The 16,678-nt window shown below is 37.5% G+C and overlaps 1 pseudogene; it reads left to right on the top strand.

Annotated features, from left to right (window-relative positions):
- Nucleotides 1–4,655: 4,655 nt before the first annotated feature.
- Nucleotides 4,656–14,041, top strand: LOC132118653 (uncharacterized; annotated as a pseudogene).
- The last annotated feature ends 2,637 nt before the right edge of the window (nucleotides 14,042–16,678 follow it).

Here is a 16,678-nt window from a genome sequence, read left to right as displayed (position 1 = left end):
TTAGTAAATAACGTTGCCCTCTAACTTAGTTGAGTAATAGCATCGTGTTTTTTTTCCATTTAAACGGTGTTATTTTTATCTTTTTCTCATTTTTGACATTTGGTTCGACAGGGTGCTTTACGAATTAGATTAGGAACTAGCATTGCAGTCGCAAGTTTTGCTCAAGGCCAGAGCTCACGGTTTGGAGACTTTTAACAGTTTCTTGTCAGCATTGGGGCTAAAAACTGAGGTAACGTTAAACCTAATGTTTTATTTAAAAAAAAAAAAAGACTTTGTGAGTTTATTGAATTACCGATTAAAAGCAAGAATTTTTTTTTATTTATCGAGCATAGTTAAGCTTAACTTTACATTAAGACGAAGTTAGTAAATAACGTTGGCCTCTAACTTAGTTGAGTAATAGCATCGTGTTTTTTTTCCATTTAAACGGTATTATTTTTATCTTTTTCTCATTTTTGACATTTGGTTCGACAGGGTGCTTTACGAATTAGATTAGGAACTAGCATTGCAGTCGCAAGTTTTGCTCGAGGCCAGAGCTCACGGTTCTGGAGACTTTTAACAGTTTCTTGTCAGCATTGGGGCTAAAAACTGAGGTAAACCTAACGTTTTATTTAAAAAAAAAAAAAGACTGAGTGTATTGAATTACGATTAAAAGCAAGATTTTTTTTTTTCATTTTTTATCGAGCAAAGTTAATCTTACATTAAGACGAATTAGGCTTAGTCTAGGTTAATGTTGACCACTGAGAAAATAACGTCGTTTTTACATTTCATTTATAGACACCATGTCGTTTTTTCTCTTTTTCATTTTCGACATTTGGATGGACAGGATTTTTTTACAGTTTAGATTAGAAACTAGCAGTGGAGTTGCAAATTTTGTCTGAAGAGGGAGCTTTTGTTATTTGTGTGCATTTACTGAATGATCAAATTAAACTAAAATTTACATTGCATTAACATGAAGTTATCTAATGTGATATTCTCTGTCTTTTCCCCCTTTAAAATGTTACATTTGTATTGACATGATTTATTTTACATTTTAGATAAGGAACCTGCATCGGAGGGAGGAGCTCAGGAGCTGAATTTAGGAACTGTGTGGAGACACTTTGCTAAGATTTTTCAGAAAAAGACAAGCCATAAAGCAAGGTACAGAAAAGAAAAAAAAAGCAGGGATGGGGGATAAACAAAAAATAAAGAACGTCTGTGTTGGCCCGGGTTTCGAACACGTGCAAAAAAGACGGTATGCCGTGAGAGATGACAGTCACTAACCACTGAGCTACCAAGCTACACTGAACCAGCACCAGATCTCTAGATTCAAGACAGGACTCTCGGCTGTACATCGTGCAGCTGCTGAATCAAGGAAATGTGACCGTGTTAACTTGTGGCCTGCGTTTACCTATTATGAAAATAAACAATAGCAGAACACTGACTACATTTTATGGTTCATGATGTTAAAGAACATTTCATAACGTCTCAGACAACTGTACATTTGTGGCTACTGTGGCTTAATTATAAACACTATCATTAACTCATATTTACCCTAGTAAAAACATGGTACATTTTAGTACGATCGTCACTTGCCAATGCAAACACGCCCAATAAAATGGCCCCACCCCTGTCACTTGATTGACAGGTTTCCGTGTAGACGTTGGAAATTCAAATGCAAAAGGTATTGCGATTCCATTTGAGTTTTGGCAGTTTACATGCACAGTGCAGAGAGAGTGAAAAGGCAAATGTGGTAATTAATATTGCTATTTAAATATGACAGGCTCATAGCTCCTAAGATATGGGAAACACAATTGCAAACAGACTTTGCATTTCCATTTTAAATTTGGCAGACACTGTGCGTTCACTTAATCGAAAATAATGCGCGATTTGCATTTGCGTTTTGATTATGTCACATTTTATGCGTCCACAAATTGAAAACGCAATTGCAAATACAATTTGAAATGCCTTTTGAATAAAGTCCGCAATATCATTCCATACCACCACACTGACTGTTTGAAAACCTTCTATGCCCATGTAAAAAGTCATAAAAACTTGGCTAACAACAGGTTTTCATGTGGCATAAAACATTGTCCTAGTAATAATTTCAGGACGTTTTTTGCATTTTTTGCAAGTCCCACATGCACAGAAATCACCCACCCGCTGTCACTGTGTCACAGAGACAAGGCATGTATCAGTATAGTGGTAACTGCAAATGCAGTATTCAAGGATGTGATTATGTGGCCGATAATGTTAACTTGCTGTGCATTCATTTGAGATTACACATACGGAATGGCAAAAAAGTCACTTGTCCTTTTCAGGGATGCTCAAAATATTTTGGAGTGAGGTCATCCTTTGCTACACACATATCTAGGAAACACAAGCAGTCATTTGTAGCAGAGCCACAAGCACAACAAGATACTGATGTCCAAGTCCAAGACATCCAAATCCATGATGAGACTGTTAATCCCTTTCTTGATAGTCATGGAACAAACCCAGATTTTAACCCTGTGACCTTTCTAAAGAATCTGGCATTGTTTTATTTAAAACTACAGTCCAAACTGCTTTTGCCAGCCACAACAGTACAGTGTATTGTTGAGGAATTTCAGGAGGTCCATAGCAGTGGAATGAAGCAAGTGCTTAAAAAAGTAGAAGAGAAACTGACAGGGCTAAACATAACAAAGGAAGAAATACAGGAAATAATTAAGGAACTTGAACAAGAGGATCTTTTAACTATTTGCAATGAAGGTGTCTTGAGATCAGACAAAACCAGGAAAACATATTTCAAAGAAAATTTTGATTATGTTGCACCTGCTCAGATATACCTAGGAACAGATACCAGTGGTAAAGAATGCTTTTGTCAATATGTTCTTGTAAAGGATACACTTGCTACCTTGTTTAAGCAGTCCACTGTGAAAGACCAGTATGCACTTTCTAAACTTCATGTGCACAGTGACATGGTTTTAACTGATGTTAATGATGGCAAAAGCTTCAAGCAAAACACCATTTTACAAGAATCATCATCTGTATCAGTTATATTGTCCTTGGATGCCTTTGAGGTTACAAACCCGCTAGGCTCTGGAAAAAAGAAACACAAAATCATGGCCATGTACATGACACTTGGGGAAATATTACCACATAATCGATCCATTGTTGACCCAGCACAACTTGTTTTGCTTTGCAGGGAGCAGGATTTCAAATTTTTTGGTCAGGACAAGATATTTTCCCGTCTTATTGCTGACCTAAAAGACTTGGAGAATTCAGGCTTTCAGCTGGAAGATGGGAGGTACCTTAAGGCATCAGTGATCGCTATATGTGGCGATAATCTCGGTTCCCACTCTGTTGGTGGATTCACAGAAAATTTCAGCAGTAGCAAAAACTTTTGTATGTACTGTTTGATTAACAGAGAGACATTTGCCAAATCACCACTGGCATTTGGCCCTCCAAGAACAGCTACAAATTATAACGACAGTGTACAAAAACTGACCTCTGACCATGATTTAATAGATGGAATCAAATTTAATTCCTGTTTCAACTCACTTAAGTCTTTTCATGTCTGTATTGGTCTTCCTCCATGTCTTGGACATGACGTTTTTGAGGGAGTAGTAGCAAATGATTTGGCCCTCTATATTGAACATTTGGTAAATTCTGAAAAACATCTCACCTATGACCAGATAAATCGGGCCATCTCACAGACAAAACTTTTGGGTAGTGACTCACACAACAAACCATGTGAGATTAAGGAAAATGCTAAAAAGCTCAGTGGTTCAGCCACACAGAATTGGTGTCTTTTACGATTATTACCAGTTTATATTGGTAAATGGATAAAAAAAACCATGGAAAGTGAGGTTTGGCAGCTGTGCTTTAAGCTAAAGGAAATAGCTGAATTCATCTGTGCTCCAAAAATTCACCAGAATGAGGTCGCATATCTAAAAGTTTTGCTCGAGGAATATGTATATTTACGGAACAGCATGTTCCCTGACCACCCTCTCAAACCAAAGCATCACTTTTTGTTGCATTATCCTGACCTAATCCTTAAATTTGGGCCACTGATACGCTTGTGGACACTAAGGTTTGAAAGCAAACACTCCTATTTCATGGAGTGTGCCAGAAAGCTTCACAATTTTTTACACTTAAGTAAGACACTGGCAGCTTCTTCAGTCATATCTAAGTTGTGGTCAGTTATTCCCACCTTCCATTCAGGTTGCTGGTGAAGCAAATGAAATTGATGAACAGACATACAATGGGGATATACAGATGCTGTTAAAGACCGTTGATATTGATAAACACAAAACCTGTGAGGTTTCATCAGTGATTTACAAAGGGACCAAGTACACCAAAGGTCTTGTTGTTGTTTTAAAGCACACTGGTGACAACTTGGTCTTTGGGAAAATATCCCTCATACTTACTGATGAGAAACAGGTGCACTTTGTTGTTTTGGTACATAAATCATTACTGTTAGTTGATCTTGGAATCTATCACATATGGAAGTCAGAAAATGAATATGCATATATTAATGCAGATAGGTTGCAAGATTATTATCCACTGCCAGTGTACAACATCTTGGACCTCCATACTGTTTGATTGCATCACTCAGTGTGTTCTTCATTCTAGGTATGGATGCTGAATGCATTCAGGAAATTTCGAGAGTGCTACCTGAATTGGACAATGAGAGGTTGATGGGTCTCATTGAACACCTGACATCAGCAGTTGGAGTCACAAATAAAGAAGACCTTGCCTTTATAGAAAGGGATGACTTACAGGACCATTTAACACCAATACAGTGTCGTAAAGTCATCCAAGCTTTTAAACAAAGAGGTGAGGAAAAGCACATCGAAAGCAATGTAAAATATTAAAGATATTGTATGTGGCATCTTTCTAGATAAAGCTTGAGACACTAAACTCCAGTCCTGGGGATCCACCTCCCAGCATGTTTTAGATGTCTCCCAGTTCAACATGCTAAGATGCAGATGAGCTGAATCAGGTGTTTTTATTAGTTGGACTAATCTAAAAAATTCTGCGATGTGGGACCCCAGGTATGGAGTTGAGAAACACTGGGATTAAACTACTGGATAAACTTAATATCTAAATGACAGAAGAGAAAGGGGAAACCAATTGTTAGTTATATATAATCTTATAAAGCAGATTAAAGAGTCATTAATAAAAAAAAAAAAAAAGTTCTGTTATCTGTAAAATGTACATACTGTAAATAAAATGCACTTGTAAATATCCATTAATGTATTTCTTCTCTACTAGAACTGAATTTTAAAGCTGACACTAAACAGACAACAGTGCCTTTTTCATCCTTGGACCCAAAGCTGACAGATGGACAATCCCAATTTACATCTCCTCGTACACAACCCCACTCTAATGGATTATCTTTTACAAACACACAGAACTCATGGGTCAGCCAGTTCGAGATTCCTTGGGACAAAATGCCTGCTTCACTCTCACAGGCACTATTAAGAGGGCACAGAGCTAACCCTCCAGACAGACGAGCAATGGTGAGAACTGTGGTGGCTGCCATGCAGAAACACTGTCCAAATCCCAACAGGGCTGCCTGCGTAGAGATAGCGAAACTGATTGTGTCAAAATATCCTTTGACCTTTGCAGACACAAATGAGGAAGGTGAACAGTCGGGGATAGGTTACTATTCTCTTGTTAATCAACTTAAAACAAGAGTTGAGCATGTTAACCGCAACAATGTAAGTGATAGAATACGGAGAACAAGAACAACGACAGAACTTAGCACTACCACAAAAACATTACGGTGCAAAGTAGACAGCTATGGCTGCACAAATTGGCAGCCAAAATGTCTCCCAGAAGGAGAGACAGTTGACTCCTTAGAAGGCCGAAGAAAAAATATGGTCACCATATTTCAGTCTGCTGGCCCCAGAGTTGTGGACATTCCAGATATTGACAATTCAATGAGATTGACATACATCTATCAACGTCACATGATAAACAGCTGCCCTCCCCCTAGTACAAATGAGATTGAAGAACAGTGGCCTTTCCTCTTTACAAAAAGAGGACTCTGTGCCCATTTCAAAACTCTGACGGGTATTGATATCTGTGATCGAGTAGGACAGGCTCTTCAAACCAAGGGGAAGAGGATAATAGATTTCTTCCAAAGACAGACTCAGAAAAGAGACATTCAGTGTCTTCTACGGGACATTGAGAGTGACACAGCGACCATGCAGCATAGCAGGACCAGCATAGCAGCAGTGCTTCTTTTGATGAAGCACTTCCTTGAAAAAGAGGATTCCATCTTCATTTTGGCTGATGTAAGTGGGCAATAGTATTGTGAATTATATTAAATGTTATTTTTAAGCTGCATTTTAAACATGTAGTAATAAAAGGTCTTTGTGTGTTTTGAAGACCGCTACAACAAAGGCATCCATCGAGAAAGACATGAGCCTTCCAGCCACACCAAGACTCATAATGCTTGGTAAGAGAATATTTTGAGGAATGTCAATGTCAATGTCACCTTTATTTATATAGCGCTTTAAACAAAATACATTGCGTCAAAGCAACTGAACAACATTCATTAGGAAAACAGTGTCAATAATGCAAAAATGATTGTTAAAGGCAGTTCATCATTGGATTCAGTTATGTCAACTCTGTTCAGTTAAATAGTGTCTGTGCATTTATTTGCAATCAAGTCAACGATATCGCTATAGATGAAGTGTCCCGAACTAAGCAAGCCAGAGGCGACAGCGGCAAGGAACCGAAACTCCATCGGTGACAGAATGGAGAAAAAAACCTTGGGAGAAACCAGGCTCAGTTTGGGGGCCAGTTCTCCTCTGACCAGACGAAACCAGTAGTTCAATTCCAGACTGCAGCAATGTCAGATTGTGCAGAAGAATCATCTGTTTCCTGTGGTCTTGTCCTGGTGCTTCTCTGAGACAAGGTCTTTACAGGGGATCTGTATCTGGGCCTCTAGTTGTCCTGGTCTCCGCTGTCTTTCAGGGATGTAGAGGTCCTTTCTAGGTGGTGATCCACCATCTGGTCTGGATACGTACTGGATCCGGGTGACTGCAGTGACCCTCTGATCTGGACACAGACTGGATCTGGTGGCCACGGTGACCTCGGAACAAGAGAGAAACAGACAAATATTAGCGTAGATGCCATTCTTCTAATGATGTAGCAAGTACATAGGTTGTTATGGGAAGTGTTTCCGCTTCCGGTTTACCTAATTAATGCAGCCTAAAAATCCTTTAACGGATTTGGATAATAAAAGCATATTAGTATGTTATGTGTATGCCAGGTTAAAGAGATGGGTCTTTAATCTAGATTTAAACTGCAAGAGTGTGTCTGCCTCCCGAACAATGTTAGGTAGGTTATTCCAGAGTTTGGGCGCCAAATAGGAAAAGGATCTGCCGCCTGCAGTTGATTTTGATATTCTAGGTATTATCAAATTGCCTGAGTTTTGAGAACGTAGCGGACGTAGAGGATTATAATGTAAAAGGAGCTCATTCAAATACTGAGGTGCTAAACCATTCAGGGCTTTATAAGTAATAAGCAATATTTTAAAATCTATGCGATGCTTGATAGGGAGCCAGTGCAGTGTTGACAGGACCGGGCTAATATGGTCATACTTCCTGGTTCTAGTAAGAACTCTTGCTGCTGCATTTTGGACTAGCTGTAGTTTGTTTACTAAGCGTGCAGAACAACCACCCAATAAAGCATTACAATAATCTAACCTTGAGGTCATAAATGCATGGATTAACATTTCTGCATTTGACATTGAGAGCATAGGCCGTAATTTAGATATATTTTTTAGATGGAAAAATGCAGTTTTACAAATGCTAGAAACGTGGCTTTCTAAGGAAAGATTGCGATCAAGTAGCACACCTAGGTTCCTAACTGATGATGAAGAATTGACAGAGCAACCATCAAGTCTTAGACAGTGTTCTAAGTTATTACAAGCAGAGTTTTTAGGTCCTATAATTAACACCTCTGTTTTTTCAGAATTTAGCAGTAAGAAATTACTCGTCATCCAGTTTTTTATATCGACTATGCAATCCATTAGTTTTTCAAATTGGTGTGTTTCACCGGGCTGCGAAGAAATATAGAGCTGAGTATCATCAGCATAACAGTGAAAGCTAACACCATGTTTCCTGATGATATCTCCCAAGGGTAACATATAAAGCGTGAAGAGTAGCGGCCCTAGTACTGAGCCTTGAGGTACTCCATACTGCACTTGTGATCGATAGGATACATCTTCATTCACTGCTACGAACTGATGGCGGTCATATAAGTACGATTTAAACCATGCTAATGCACTTCCACTGATGCCAACAAAGTATTCAAGTCTATGCAAAAGAATGTTGTGGTCAATTGTGTCAAACGCAGCACCAAGAACCAATAAAACTAATAGAGAGATACACCCACGATCAGATGATAAGAGCAGATCATTTGTAACTCTAAGAAGAGCAGTCTCAGTACTATGATACGGTCTAAATCCTGACTGGAAATCCTCACATATACCATTTTTCTCTAAGAAGGAATATAATTGTGTGGATACCACCTTTTCTAGTATCTTGGACAGAAAAGGGAGATTCGAGATTGGTCTATAATTAACTAGTTCTTTGGGGTCAAGTTGTGGTTTTTTGATGAGAGGCTTAATAACAGCCAGTTTGAAGGTTTTGGGGACATGTCCTAATGACAATGAGGAATTAATAATAGTCAGAAGAGGATCTATGACTTCTGGAAGCACCCCTTTCAGGAGCTTAGATGGTATAGGGTCTAACATACATGTTGTTGGTTTAGATGATTTAACAAGTTTATACAATTCTTCCTCTCCTATGGTAGAGAATGAGTGGAACTGTTCCTCAGGGGGTCTATAGTGCACTGTCTGATGTGATACTGTAGCTGACGGCTGAATGGTTGCAATTTTATCTCTAATAGTATCGATTTTAGAAGTAAAGTAGTTCATAAAGTCATTACTGCTGTGGTGTTGGGAAATGTCAACACTTGTTGAGGCTTTATTTTTCGTTAATTTAGCCACTGTATTGAATAAATACCTGGGGTTATGTTTGTTTTCTTCTAAAAGAGAAGAAAAGTAATCGGATCTAGCAGTTTTTAATGCTTTTCTGTAGGATATGTTACTTTCCCGCCAAGCAATACGAAATACCTCTAGTTTTGTTTTCCTCCAGCTGCGCTCCATTTTTCGGGCTGCTCTCTTTAGGGTGCGAGTATGCTCATTATACCATGGTGTCAAATTGTTTTCCTTAACCTTCCTTAAGCGTAAAGGAGCAACTTTATTTAAAGTGCTAGAAAAGAGAGAGTCCATAGTTTCTGTTACATCATCAAGTTGTTCTGAGGTTTTGGATATGCTAAGGAATTTGGATACATCAGGAAGATAACTTAAAAAGCAGTCTTTTGTGTTAGAAGTGATGGTTCTTCCATACTTGTAACAAGAAGTAGAATTTAAAATTTTGGCTATATGAATTTTGCAAAGAACTAAATAATGATCTGAGATATCATCACTTGGCTGAATAATTTCAACACCATCAACATCAATTCCATGTGACAGTATTAAATCTAGAGTATGATTTCGACAATGAGTAGGTCCTGAAACGTGTTGTCTAACACCAATAGAGTTCAGAATGTCTATAAATGCTGATCCCAATGCATCGTTTTCATTATCAACATGGATATTAAAATCACCAACTATTAAAACTTTATCGGCAGCCAGAACTAACTCGGATGTAAAATCACCAAACTCTTTAATAAAGTCTGTATGGTGCCCTGGTGGCCTGTATACAGTAGCCAGTACAAACATAACAGGGGATTTATCATTAACATTTGTTTCTTTGGATAATGTTATATGAAGTACCATTACTTCAAACGAGTTATACTTGTAGCCTGCACTCTGAGAAATCCTGAAAACGTTGTTATAAATTGAAGCAACACCTCCACCTTTGCCTTTTAGACGTGGCTCATGTTTATAACAGTAATCTTGGGGGGTGGACTCATTTAAAATAATGTAATCATCAGGTTTTAGCCAGGTTTCTGTCAAACAGAGTACATCTATATTATGATCAGTGATCATATTATTTACAAAAAGTGTTTTCGTAGAAAGGGATCTGATATTCAATAAGCCAAGCTTTATCATTTGTTTATCCATATTGCTTCTGTTTTTTTATTTGTTGAACCTCAATTAAATTGTTAATCTTAACTTGGTTTGGACGTTTTTTGTATTTTCTAGTTCGGGGAACAGACACAGTCTCTATAGTGTGATATCTAGGTGAAAAAGTCTCTATGTGCTGAGAATTAACTGACCTCTGTGACGGGAGGCAGCTAGCAGACGGTCGGTTTAGCCAGTCTGTCTGCTTCCTGACCTGGGCCCCAGTTAGTCAAGTATAAACACTAAGACTATTTGCCATATTTCTAGAGAGAAGAGTGGCGCCACCCCAGGAGGGATGAAGACCATCTCTTTTAAACAGGTCAGGTCTGCCCCAAAAGCTCGTCCAATTGTCTATGAAACCTATGTTATTCTGTGGGCACCACTTAGACATCCAGCCATTGAGTGATGACAATCTGCTATGCATCTCATCACCACGGTAAGCAGGGAGGGGACCAGAGCATATTACAGTGTCTGACATCGTGCTTGCAAGTTCACACACCTCTTTAATGTTATTTTTAGTGATCTCCGACTGGCGAAGTCGAACATCATTAGCGCCGGCATGAATAACAATCTTACTGTATTTACGTTTAGCATTAGCCAGCACTTTTAAATTTGCCAAGATGTCAGGCGCTCTGGCTCCTGGTAAACATTTGACTATGGTGGCTGGTGTCTCTATATTCACGTTCCGTACAATAGAATCACCAATAACTAGAGCACTTTCATCAGGTTTCTCAGTGGGTGCATCACTGAGTGGGGAGAACCTGTTTAATGTTTTGATCGGAACAGAAGAGCGGTGTTTTGACCCACGACTACGCTGCCTCACCGTCACCCAGTTGCCCTGCTGCTGGGGCTCTGTTTCCGGAACCGAACAATGTACAGGAATCCCTGAGCTAGACGCATCCAAAGCCGTATCTAGAGCCCTAACATTTTTACTGTCCTCAATTAAAGTTTGGATGCGTGTCTCTAATTCTGAAATCTTCTCTGTCAGCCTAACTATTTCCCTGCATTTATCACATGTGAATCCCTCATCAGCGACAGAGATAGATAAACTGTACATGTGGCAAGAGGTGCAAGAAACAATGATAGGAGAAGCCATTACTCACCGTGCTTGATAAAAATTCTTACTGCGGTTGTTTGATGAACTTGTGAAAAACTGGAGCGAGGGAGAGGAGAAAAGAAAACAGCGATAGGTTCGAATGAAAACGCTAATGACAAGCTAACGAGTGCTAACGCTTTGCAGGTGTACTTGCACTCACGGAAATAAAATAAAAGTGAACGATCAAAGTTAATCTGATAAGATTGATCGATAATATCAGAAATATGGTGTGAATTAAGTTATATTTTACCACTTTAAAAAACAGAGAGTGATAGTAAGATAAAGATTCTACAATTTGCTACAGAAGGCCAACAGGAAGTAGAGAAAACACTGTCCAACGTTAGTGGACAGTGTTAGGAATGTTAGTGTACCTCATTGGGTGTTTGCCTTTTAAACATTTGTAATTTTATTTTATTTTTTTTAGGGAACACATTTCTCTCAAAGTGGATTCACAAAGTGGATGGTAAGCATTGAGGGAAAGGTGGCCTATGTTTTGGATGAGCACCTGGGATTTGCAGATGCCTTATCTGTATTCTTCAGCTGCTTCTACGTTTTCAACATTGAATACCAGGAGACTGCCTGTGCAACACTGGAACTCATACAACGGTAAGTACCTCTTCATTTCTCCACATATTGTTTTGTTCTGTTAATTCAAAGTTTAACATGTTTAGTTGTCTAACTAAATCACAAAATTATATAGTTTTTCACTTTCTTGTAGCTGTAACTATCCATGTACCACTGTATTTCTTCTGCCAAAATAAACTAAAAAATTGTGTTTGTCCAGGACTGCTTAAATTCCAGAAGATAAAATTATCTTGTGGAATTTAAGCAGTCCTGGACAAACAAAATTTTTGGATTGTTTTGGCAGATAAATTTTATTTATGAAAACACTTTAGAATAATGGTCCGTCATTTTACATAACTATGCAGGATTAATAACTCCCGTATTTTCCGGACTATAAGTCGCACTTTTTTTCATAGTTTGGCTGGTCCTGCGACTTTTTTATCAAAATTAATTTGACATGAACCGAGAGAAATGAACCAAGAGAGAACTTTACCGTCTACAGCCGCCAGAGGGCGCTGCTCAGTGCTCCTGTAGTCTACCCCTAATAAACATAGAGCGCCCTCTCGCGGCTGTAGACGGTAATGTTTTCTCTCGGTTCTTGCTTCTAAATGAATGCGACTTATAAGCCAGTGCGACTTATATATGTTTTTTTTCTCATCATGATGTATTTTTAGACTGGTGCGACTTATACTCAGGTGCGACTTATAGTCCGAAAAATACGGTAATATGGAAACAAGATTTACTAATCAGTAAGTAATAGTAAAGTAGGACTGAGATATTTACTTCCATAGTAGGGAAAAAAACGATGGAAGCAAATGGTGCCCCAAAATGAATGAAATGATGACAGAATTTTTTTTTTTTTGGTGAATTATCCGTTTAGCGAAAGGACCATTATTCTAAAGTGTTACCAAAAACATTTAAAGCAAAGGCACTGAGGGATAAGAAATCTAATCATTTTTTTTTGCTCATGGCTTAAGAAATACAGCACACAGACTCAAAAAATATTTAAGCCTGTTTTTAAGATTCTTTTGAAATTCAATTGTATAGTAAAATTCATTTTCCTTTAAATTTTATTTATATTAATTAAGAATTTGATGGTTTTTTTTTTCTTACATTCATTTTCTCTTGCTTAAAGGTTTTTCGTGAGGATAAACCCAGAGGAGGGAACAAAATGCACCGCCAAAACCGGAGTGAGTCGGAAGACAGGGGAAGTTGTGAAGAGGAAGACAACAGTAATCAACAACAGAGTGTCATCCTTCCTTCGCCACCTAATGGAGTTTGAGTGGAAAAACTCGGACTAGGTGAGATGCTTCTTAACAGGACATGTACTGTATACAGACACTTTTCAATTTGAGGATACTAATGCAGTTTACTTTTAATTCATCCTCCAATAATGGTTACAATGTTGTTTTTGATTAAATTTTATTGAGGTGATTCAGTAATATGATTTTGGAGGATGTAGTTTGTGTTGCTACTATTATGTACTGACAGTTTTCTATTTAATTATCTATTCTGTTAAGCTAAATAACAGAAACACCTCTCTGAAATATGCAATCAGGTTCAGCATCACTACAAAGTACATTCTTCAAAATATTCATAGCATTGAATCACCACCTCCCTAAAACAGTTTCAACAAAAACTAAACATTTTTCAACTCTTCATGCTGGCATTGCAGGAATGGATTAAACAGCATTTTTTTTTTGCTAGGTGTACCTCAAAGTGTTAACCAAGTGTATAAAATACTGTTTAACCATATGATGAAATGTAATAGGGTTTTTTTTTAGGATTTTTTTTTTAATTAAATTCCATCCGCGTAAATGTTTGTGTATACTCAAATTTTATGACTAACATTGTCATTCTTACCTAGATGGACTTCTGACAGATTCCTTGCCGTAATGGAGCATATTCCTGGTTGTTTCAAGTCATCAAATGTGCCAGGTTTATTGACTTCCAAAATCAGTACAGATGAGAAACTTGAGTACTTGTCTACTTTCAGAATTTATTGGCTTTAGACATTTAGGTTTTAGTCATGTATATCAGTATTTTACACCAAATTTACAGTATTCTGTAGTGACTTATTTCTAATGTAATTTCCTATGAATTTAATACTTTAATGCATTCAATAATATGTTATTTTGTCAATTCTTTAATTTATTGATTTATTAATTGATGTAAATGTTAAATCCAGTTTACAGACAAAGGACAAAAATGTTGCACTGTCCCAGCATTGTATCTTTAATGACTGTTTTTCAGTGTGTGTGTTCTTAGTTAATATACAGAGTCAAGATACTTCGTTTTAAAAACTACATTTTCTGCAGTGTTTTTGCCATTGAATGCACTCTAATTGCTTTGATACATGTAAATTCATGCTCTATTTTATTTTAAATTATTTTCTGAAAATAAGATATGAATTGAGAATGTTTTAAAGTGAACTTTCACACATTTACATTTTCAAGTTTAAGTATTTATGTTTTAAATAAAGAATTTCATGTTTCATAATAATTGTGTCTTTTTGGACTAAATGTCAGGACTTGTGTAGGATAAAAATTATAAAAATGTAATTTTAATTTAGTAAGAATTAATGATTGATTAGGATTAATGTACTGTTAGCCAAGGTCTTTTTACAGTAATGGTACTGTATTATATGATTACAGTAACATGTAGTTACTGTAAAACTAAAATGCGGTTCTTTTACTGTAAATCTCTAATACAGTAACTTACTGGCAACAGTGTTGCCAGTAAGTTACTGTAAAAAACCCTTGAAAAGTCTAACAGTGTATGACCCTGATTTCGAATCCATGCAGTCCAAATATTTTAACTGCACAAGCCGAGACTTACAGAATGAAATAATTGCATTGTGTGCAGAGCTCGTTCGTGAAGAAATTTCTAAGAAAGTACACGAGACTGGTTTTCTTGCTGTTATTGCTGATGAAGCAAAGTCCTCAAAGACTGAGCAACTTTCTGTTTGCATTAGATACACGGAGGGACTTCAGATCAAGGAGCGATTTATTCGCTTTGTTGACTGTTCAAATTCTCGCGATGCTGCAGGGATTGTTTCTGGCATTAAAGAAGGATTGCAGTCGTGTGGGCTGAAGGACATTCCCATAATTGCTCAGGCATACGACGGAACCTCTGTAATGTCGGGGCATTTGAGTGGAGTTCAGCAACGGATCAGAGAGGAATTCCCCTTTGCTGTGTATGTGCATTGTATGGCACATAAACTAAATCTCGTACTCGTTGAATCGTGTAGAGTGAACAGAGACATTAAAACGTGTCTAAATGTCATTGACAAATTATACTCCTTGTTTGCAGAGCCAAGCAACCATTGCAGATTTCTCATGATGCAGAAAACACTAGCTCTTAACTTGTTAGCCAGCACCCCCCATTATGGGACTCACAGCTGAAAGTGCTCTAACTAACTTATAATTGTAATAGTTTCCTACTTCAGTGTGTTACAAACATAATTGTGGTGTCTTTAGAAAGAAGACCTATTGGGCTTAACTTTTTATCAACCAGATTTGATAATGCTCAAAAATATTAAAAGTTATAGACACTGAAGTGCCTTGAATTTTTTTTTACCACTCTTAAATATTTTTTTATTTGATATTCAAATCTGAATAAAATATCATGAAAAATGAGACTCCTGCAAATATTTTTCTGAGACTATGTCTACACCCCCCACCCCCCAAATATAAGAAAATATATTTCCCAATAGTATTGAAGGCTTCTACAAACTATTTAGTCAGTAAACATACCACTGCATAGTTTTTTTTCAATTATAAAACACTAGACATAAACTTAGACATCATATAAATGATTTATTTGAACACTAGAAAAATACAATAAGAATAATTTGAGTAAGAAAAATAAGAATAATAAGAAAAACAAAAAAGATTTAACATTGTTTGCCAATATAGAACATCCTGAGATTGCTAGAGATGCATATTTTACAATGAATTACGATGCAAATAAGTGCTGATGTGCTAATGGCCACTTATACAGATGGTAATAACACAAATGTGCCGAAGTAAATAATCCACTCTCCCTATTCATATAGACGCGTTCACTTTGATAGCCGTGATCATACAGTAATAGCGAGCTGATTTGGGCTGATTTGCACTCAAACAGATGGTAATCATGCACATACATTCACATTCAACATAAAACACACTCTCACATATATAAAAACTCTCCAAAATAAAAAGAAAGAAAGGAATTTGCGATCGCTGTAAGTTCCGCCTCCATCAGCTGACAGGTGCGTCAGAGCGCGTCACCAGCTCTCAGGAGAGAGCGCCAAATTCAAATAAACTATTTTCCGCCTATTTTTCATTCATTCTTTTTTCCAGTGGATCGCCTCATTCTGTTTGTGACACTGTACGCTGCAAAACCGTGCCGTGTTTTTACTACCAAGACGCAGTTTTCGACCGTGAGTTATTCCATAACGGACGCAAACAATTCTGTCGCTGAAGAAATGAAATGTAAACAAAGGAATTATGATCCATATTACAACGTTATTGCTTGGTTGGACTAAACGTGCTTCATGAGATGTCGTTCAGTGGACCCTTACCTTTCTAATAAACCGGGATTTACAGCTGTGGATGCGTTTATGACTCGTTATTACAACGGATCTGGTATGTACAGCGTTTTCATTCATTATTTTTTTTATGTGTACTGCTTACACAAATGTAGCAAATACAGTCTTTATAAGCTTTCCATTGAAAAACAGCGATCTGTCGTCGATGCTTGAGGCTTAGATCTTTATAATGATACATAGTTTGTCAAGATTAAATTTGTCCTGTTTCATTTAATCTATTCATAATCACTGGCATGTGCGTGTGGGAGAGGCTTTGAGGACGAGGGCGTTCTGGTGCAGGTTAGAGCTAGTTCCGCAAAGTGAAACACGATGGGCT

This window comes from Carassius carassius, chromosome 37 (genome assembly GCF_963082965.1).
Source record: "Carassius carassius chromosome 37, fCarCar2.1, whole genome shotgun sequence".
In the NCBI taxonomy this organism is placed as follows: domain Eukaryota; kingdom Metazoa; phylum Chordata; class Actinopteri; order Cypriniformes; family Cyprinidae; genus Carassius; species Carassius carassius.
The sequence above is the reverse complement of the archived record's forward strand: the minus strand, read 5'-3'. Positions and strand labels throughout refer to the sequence as shown.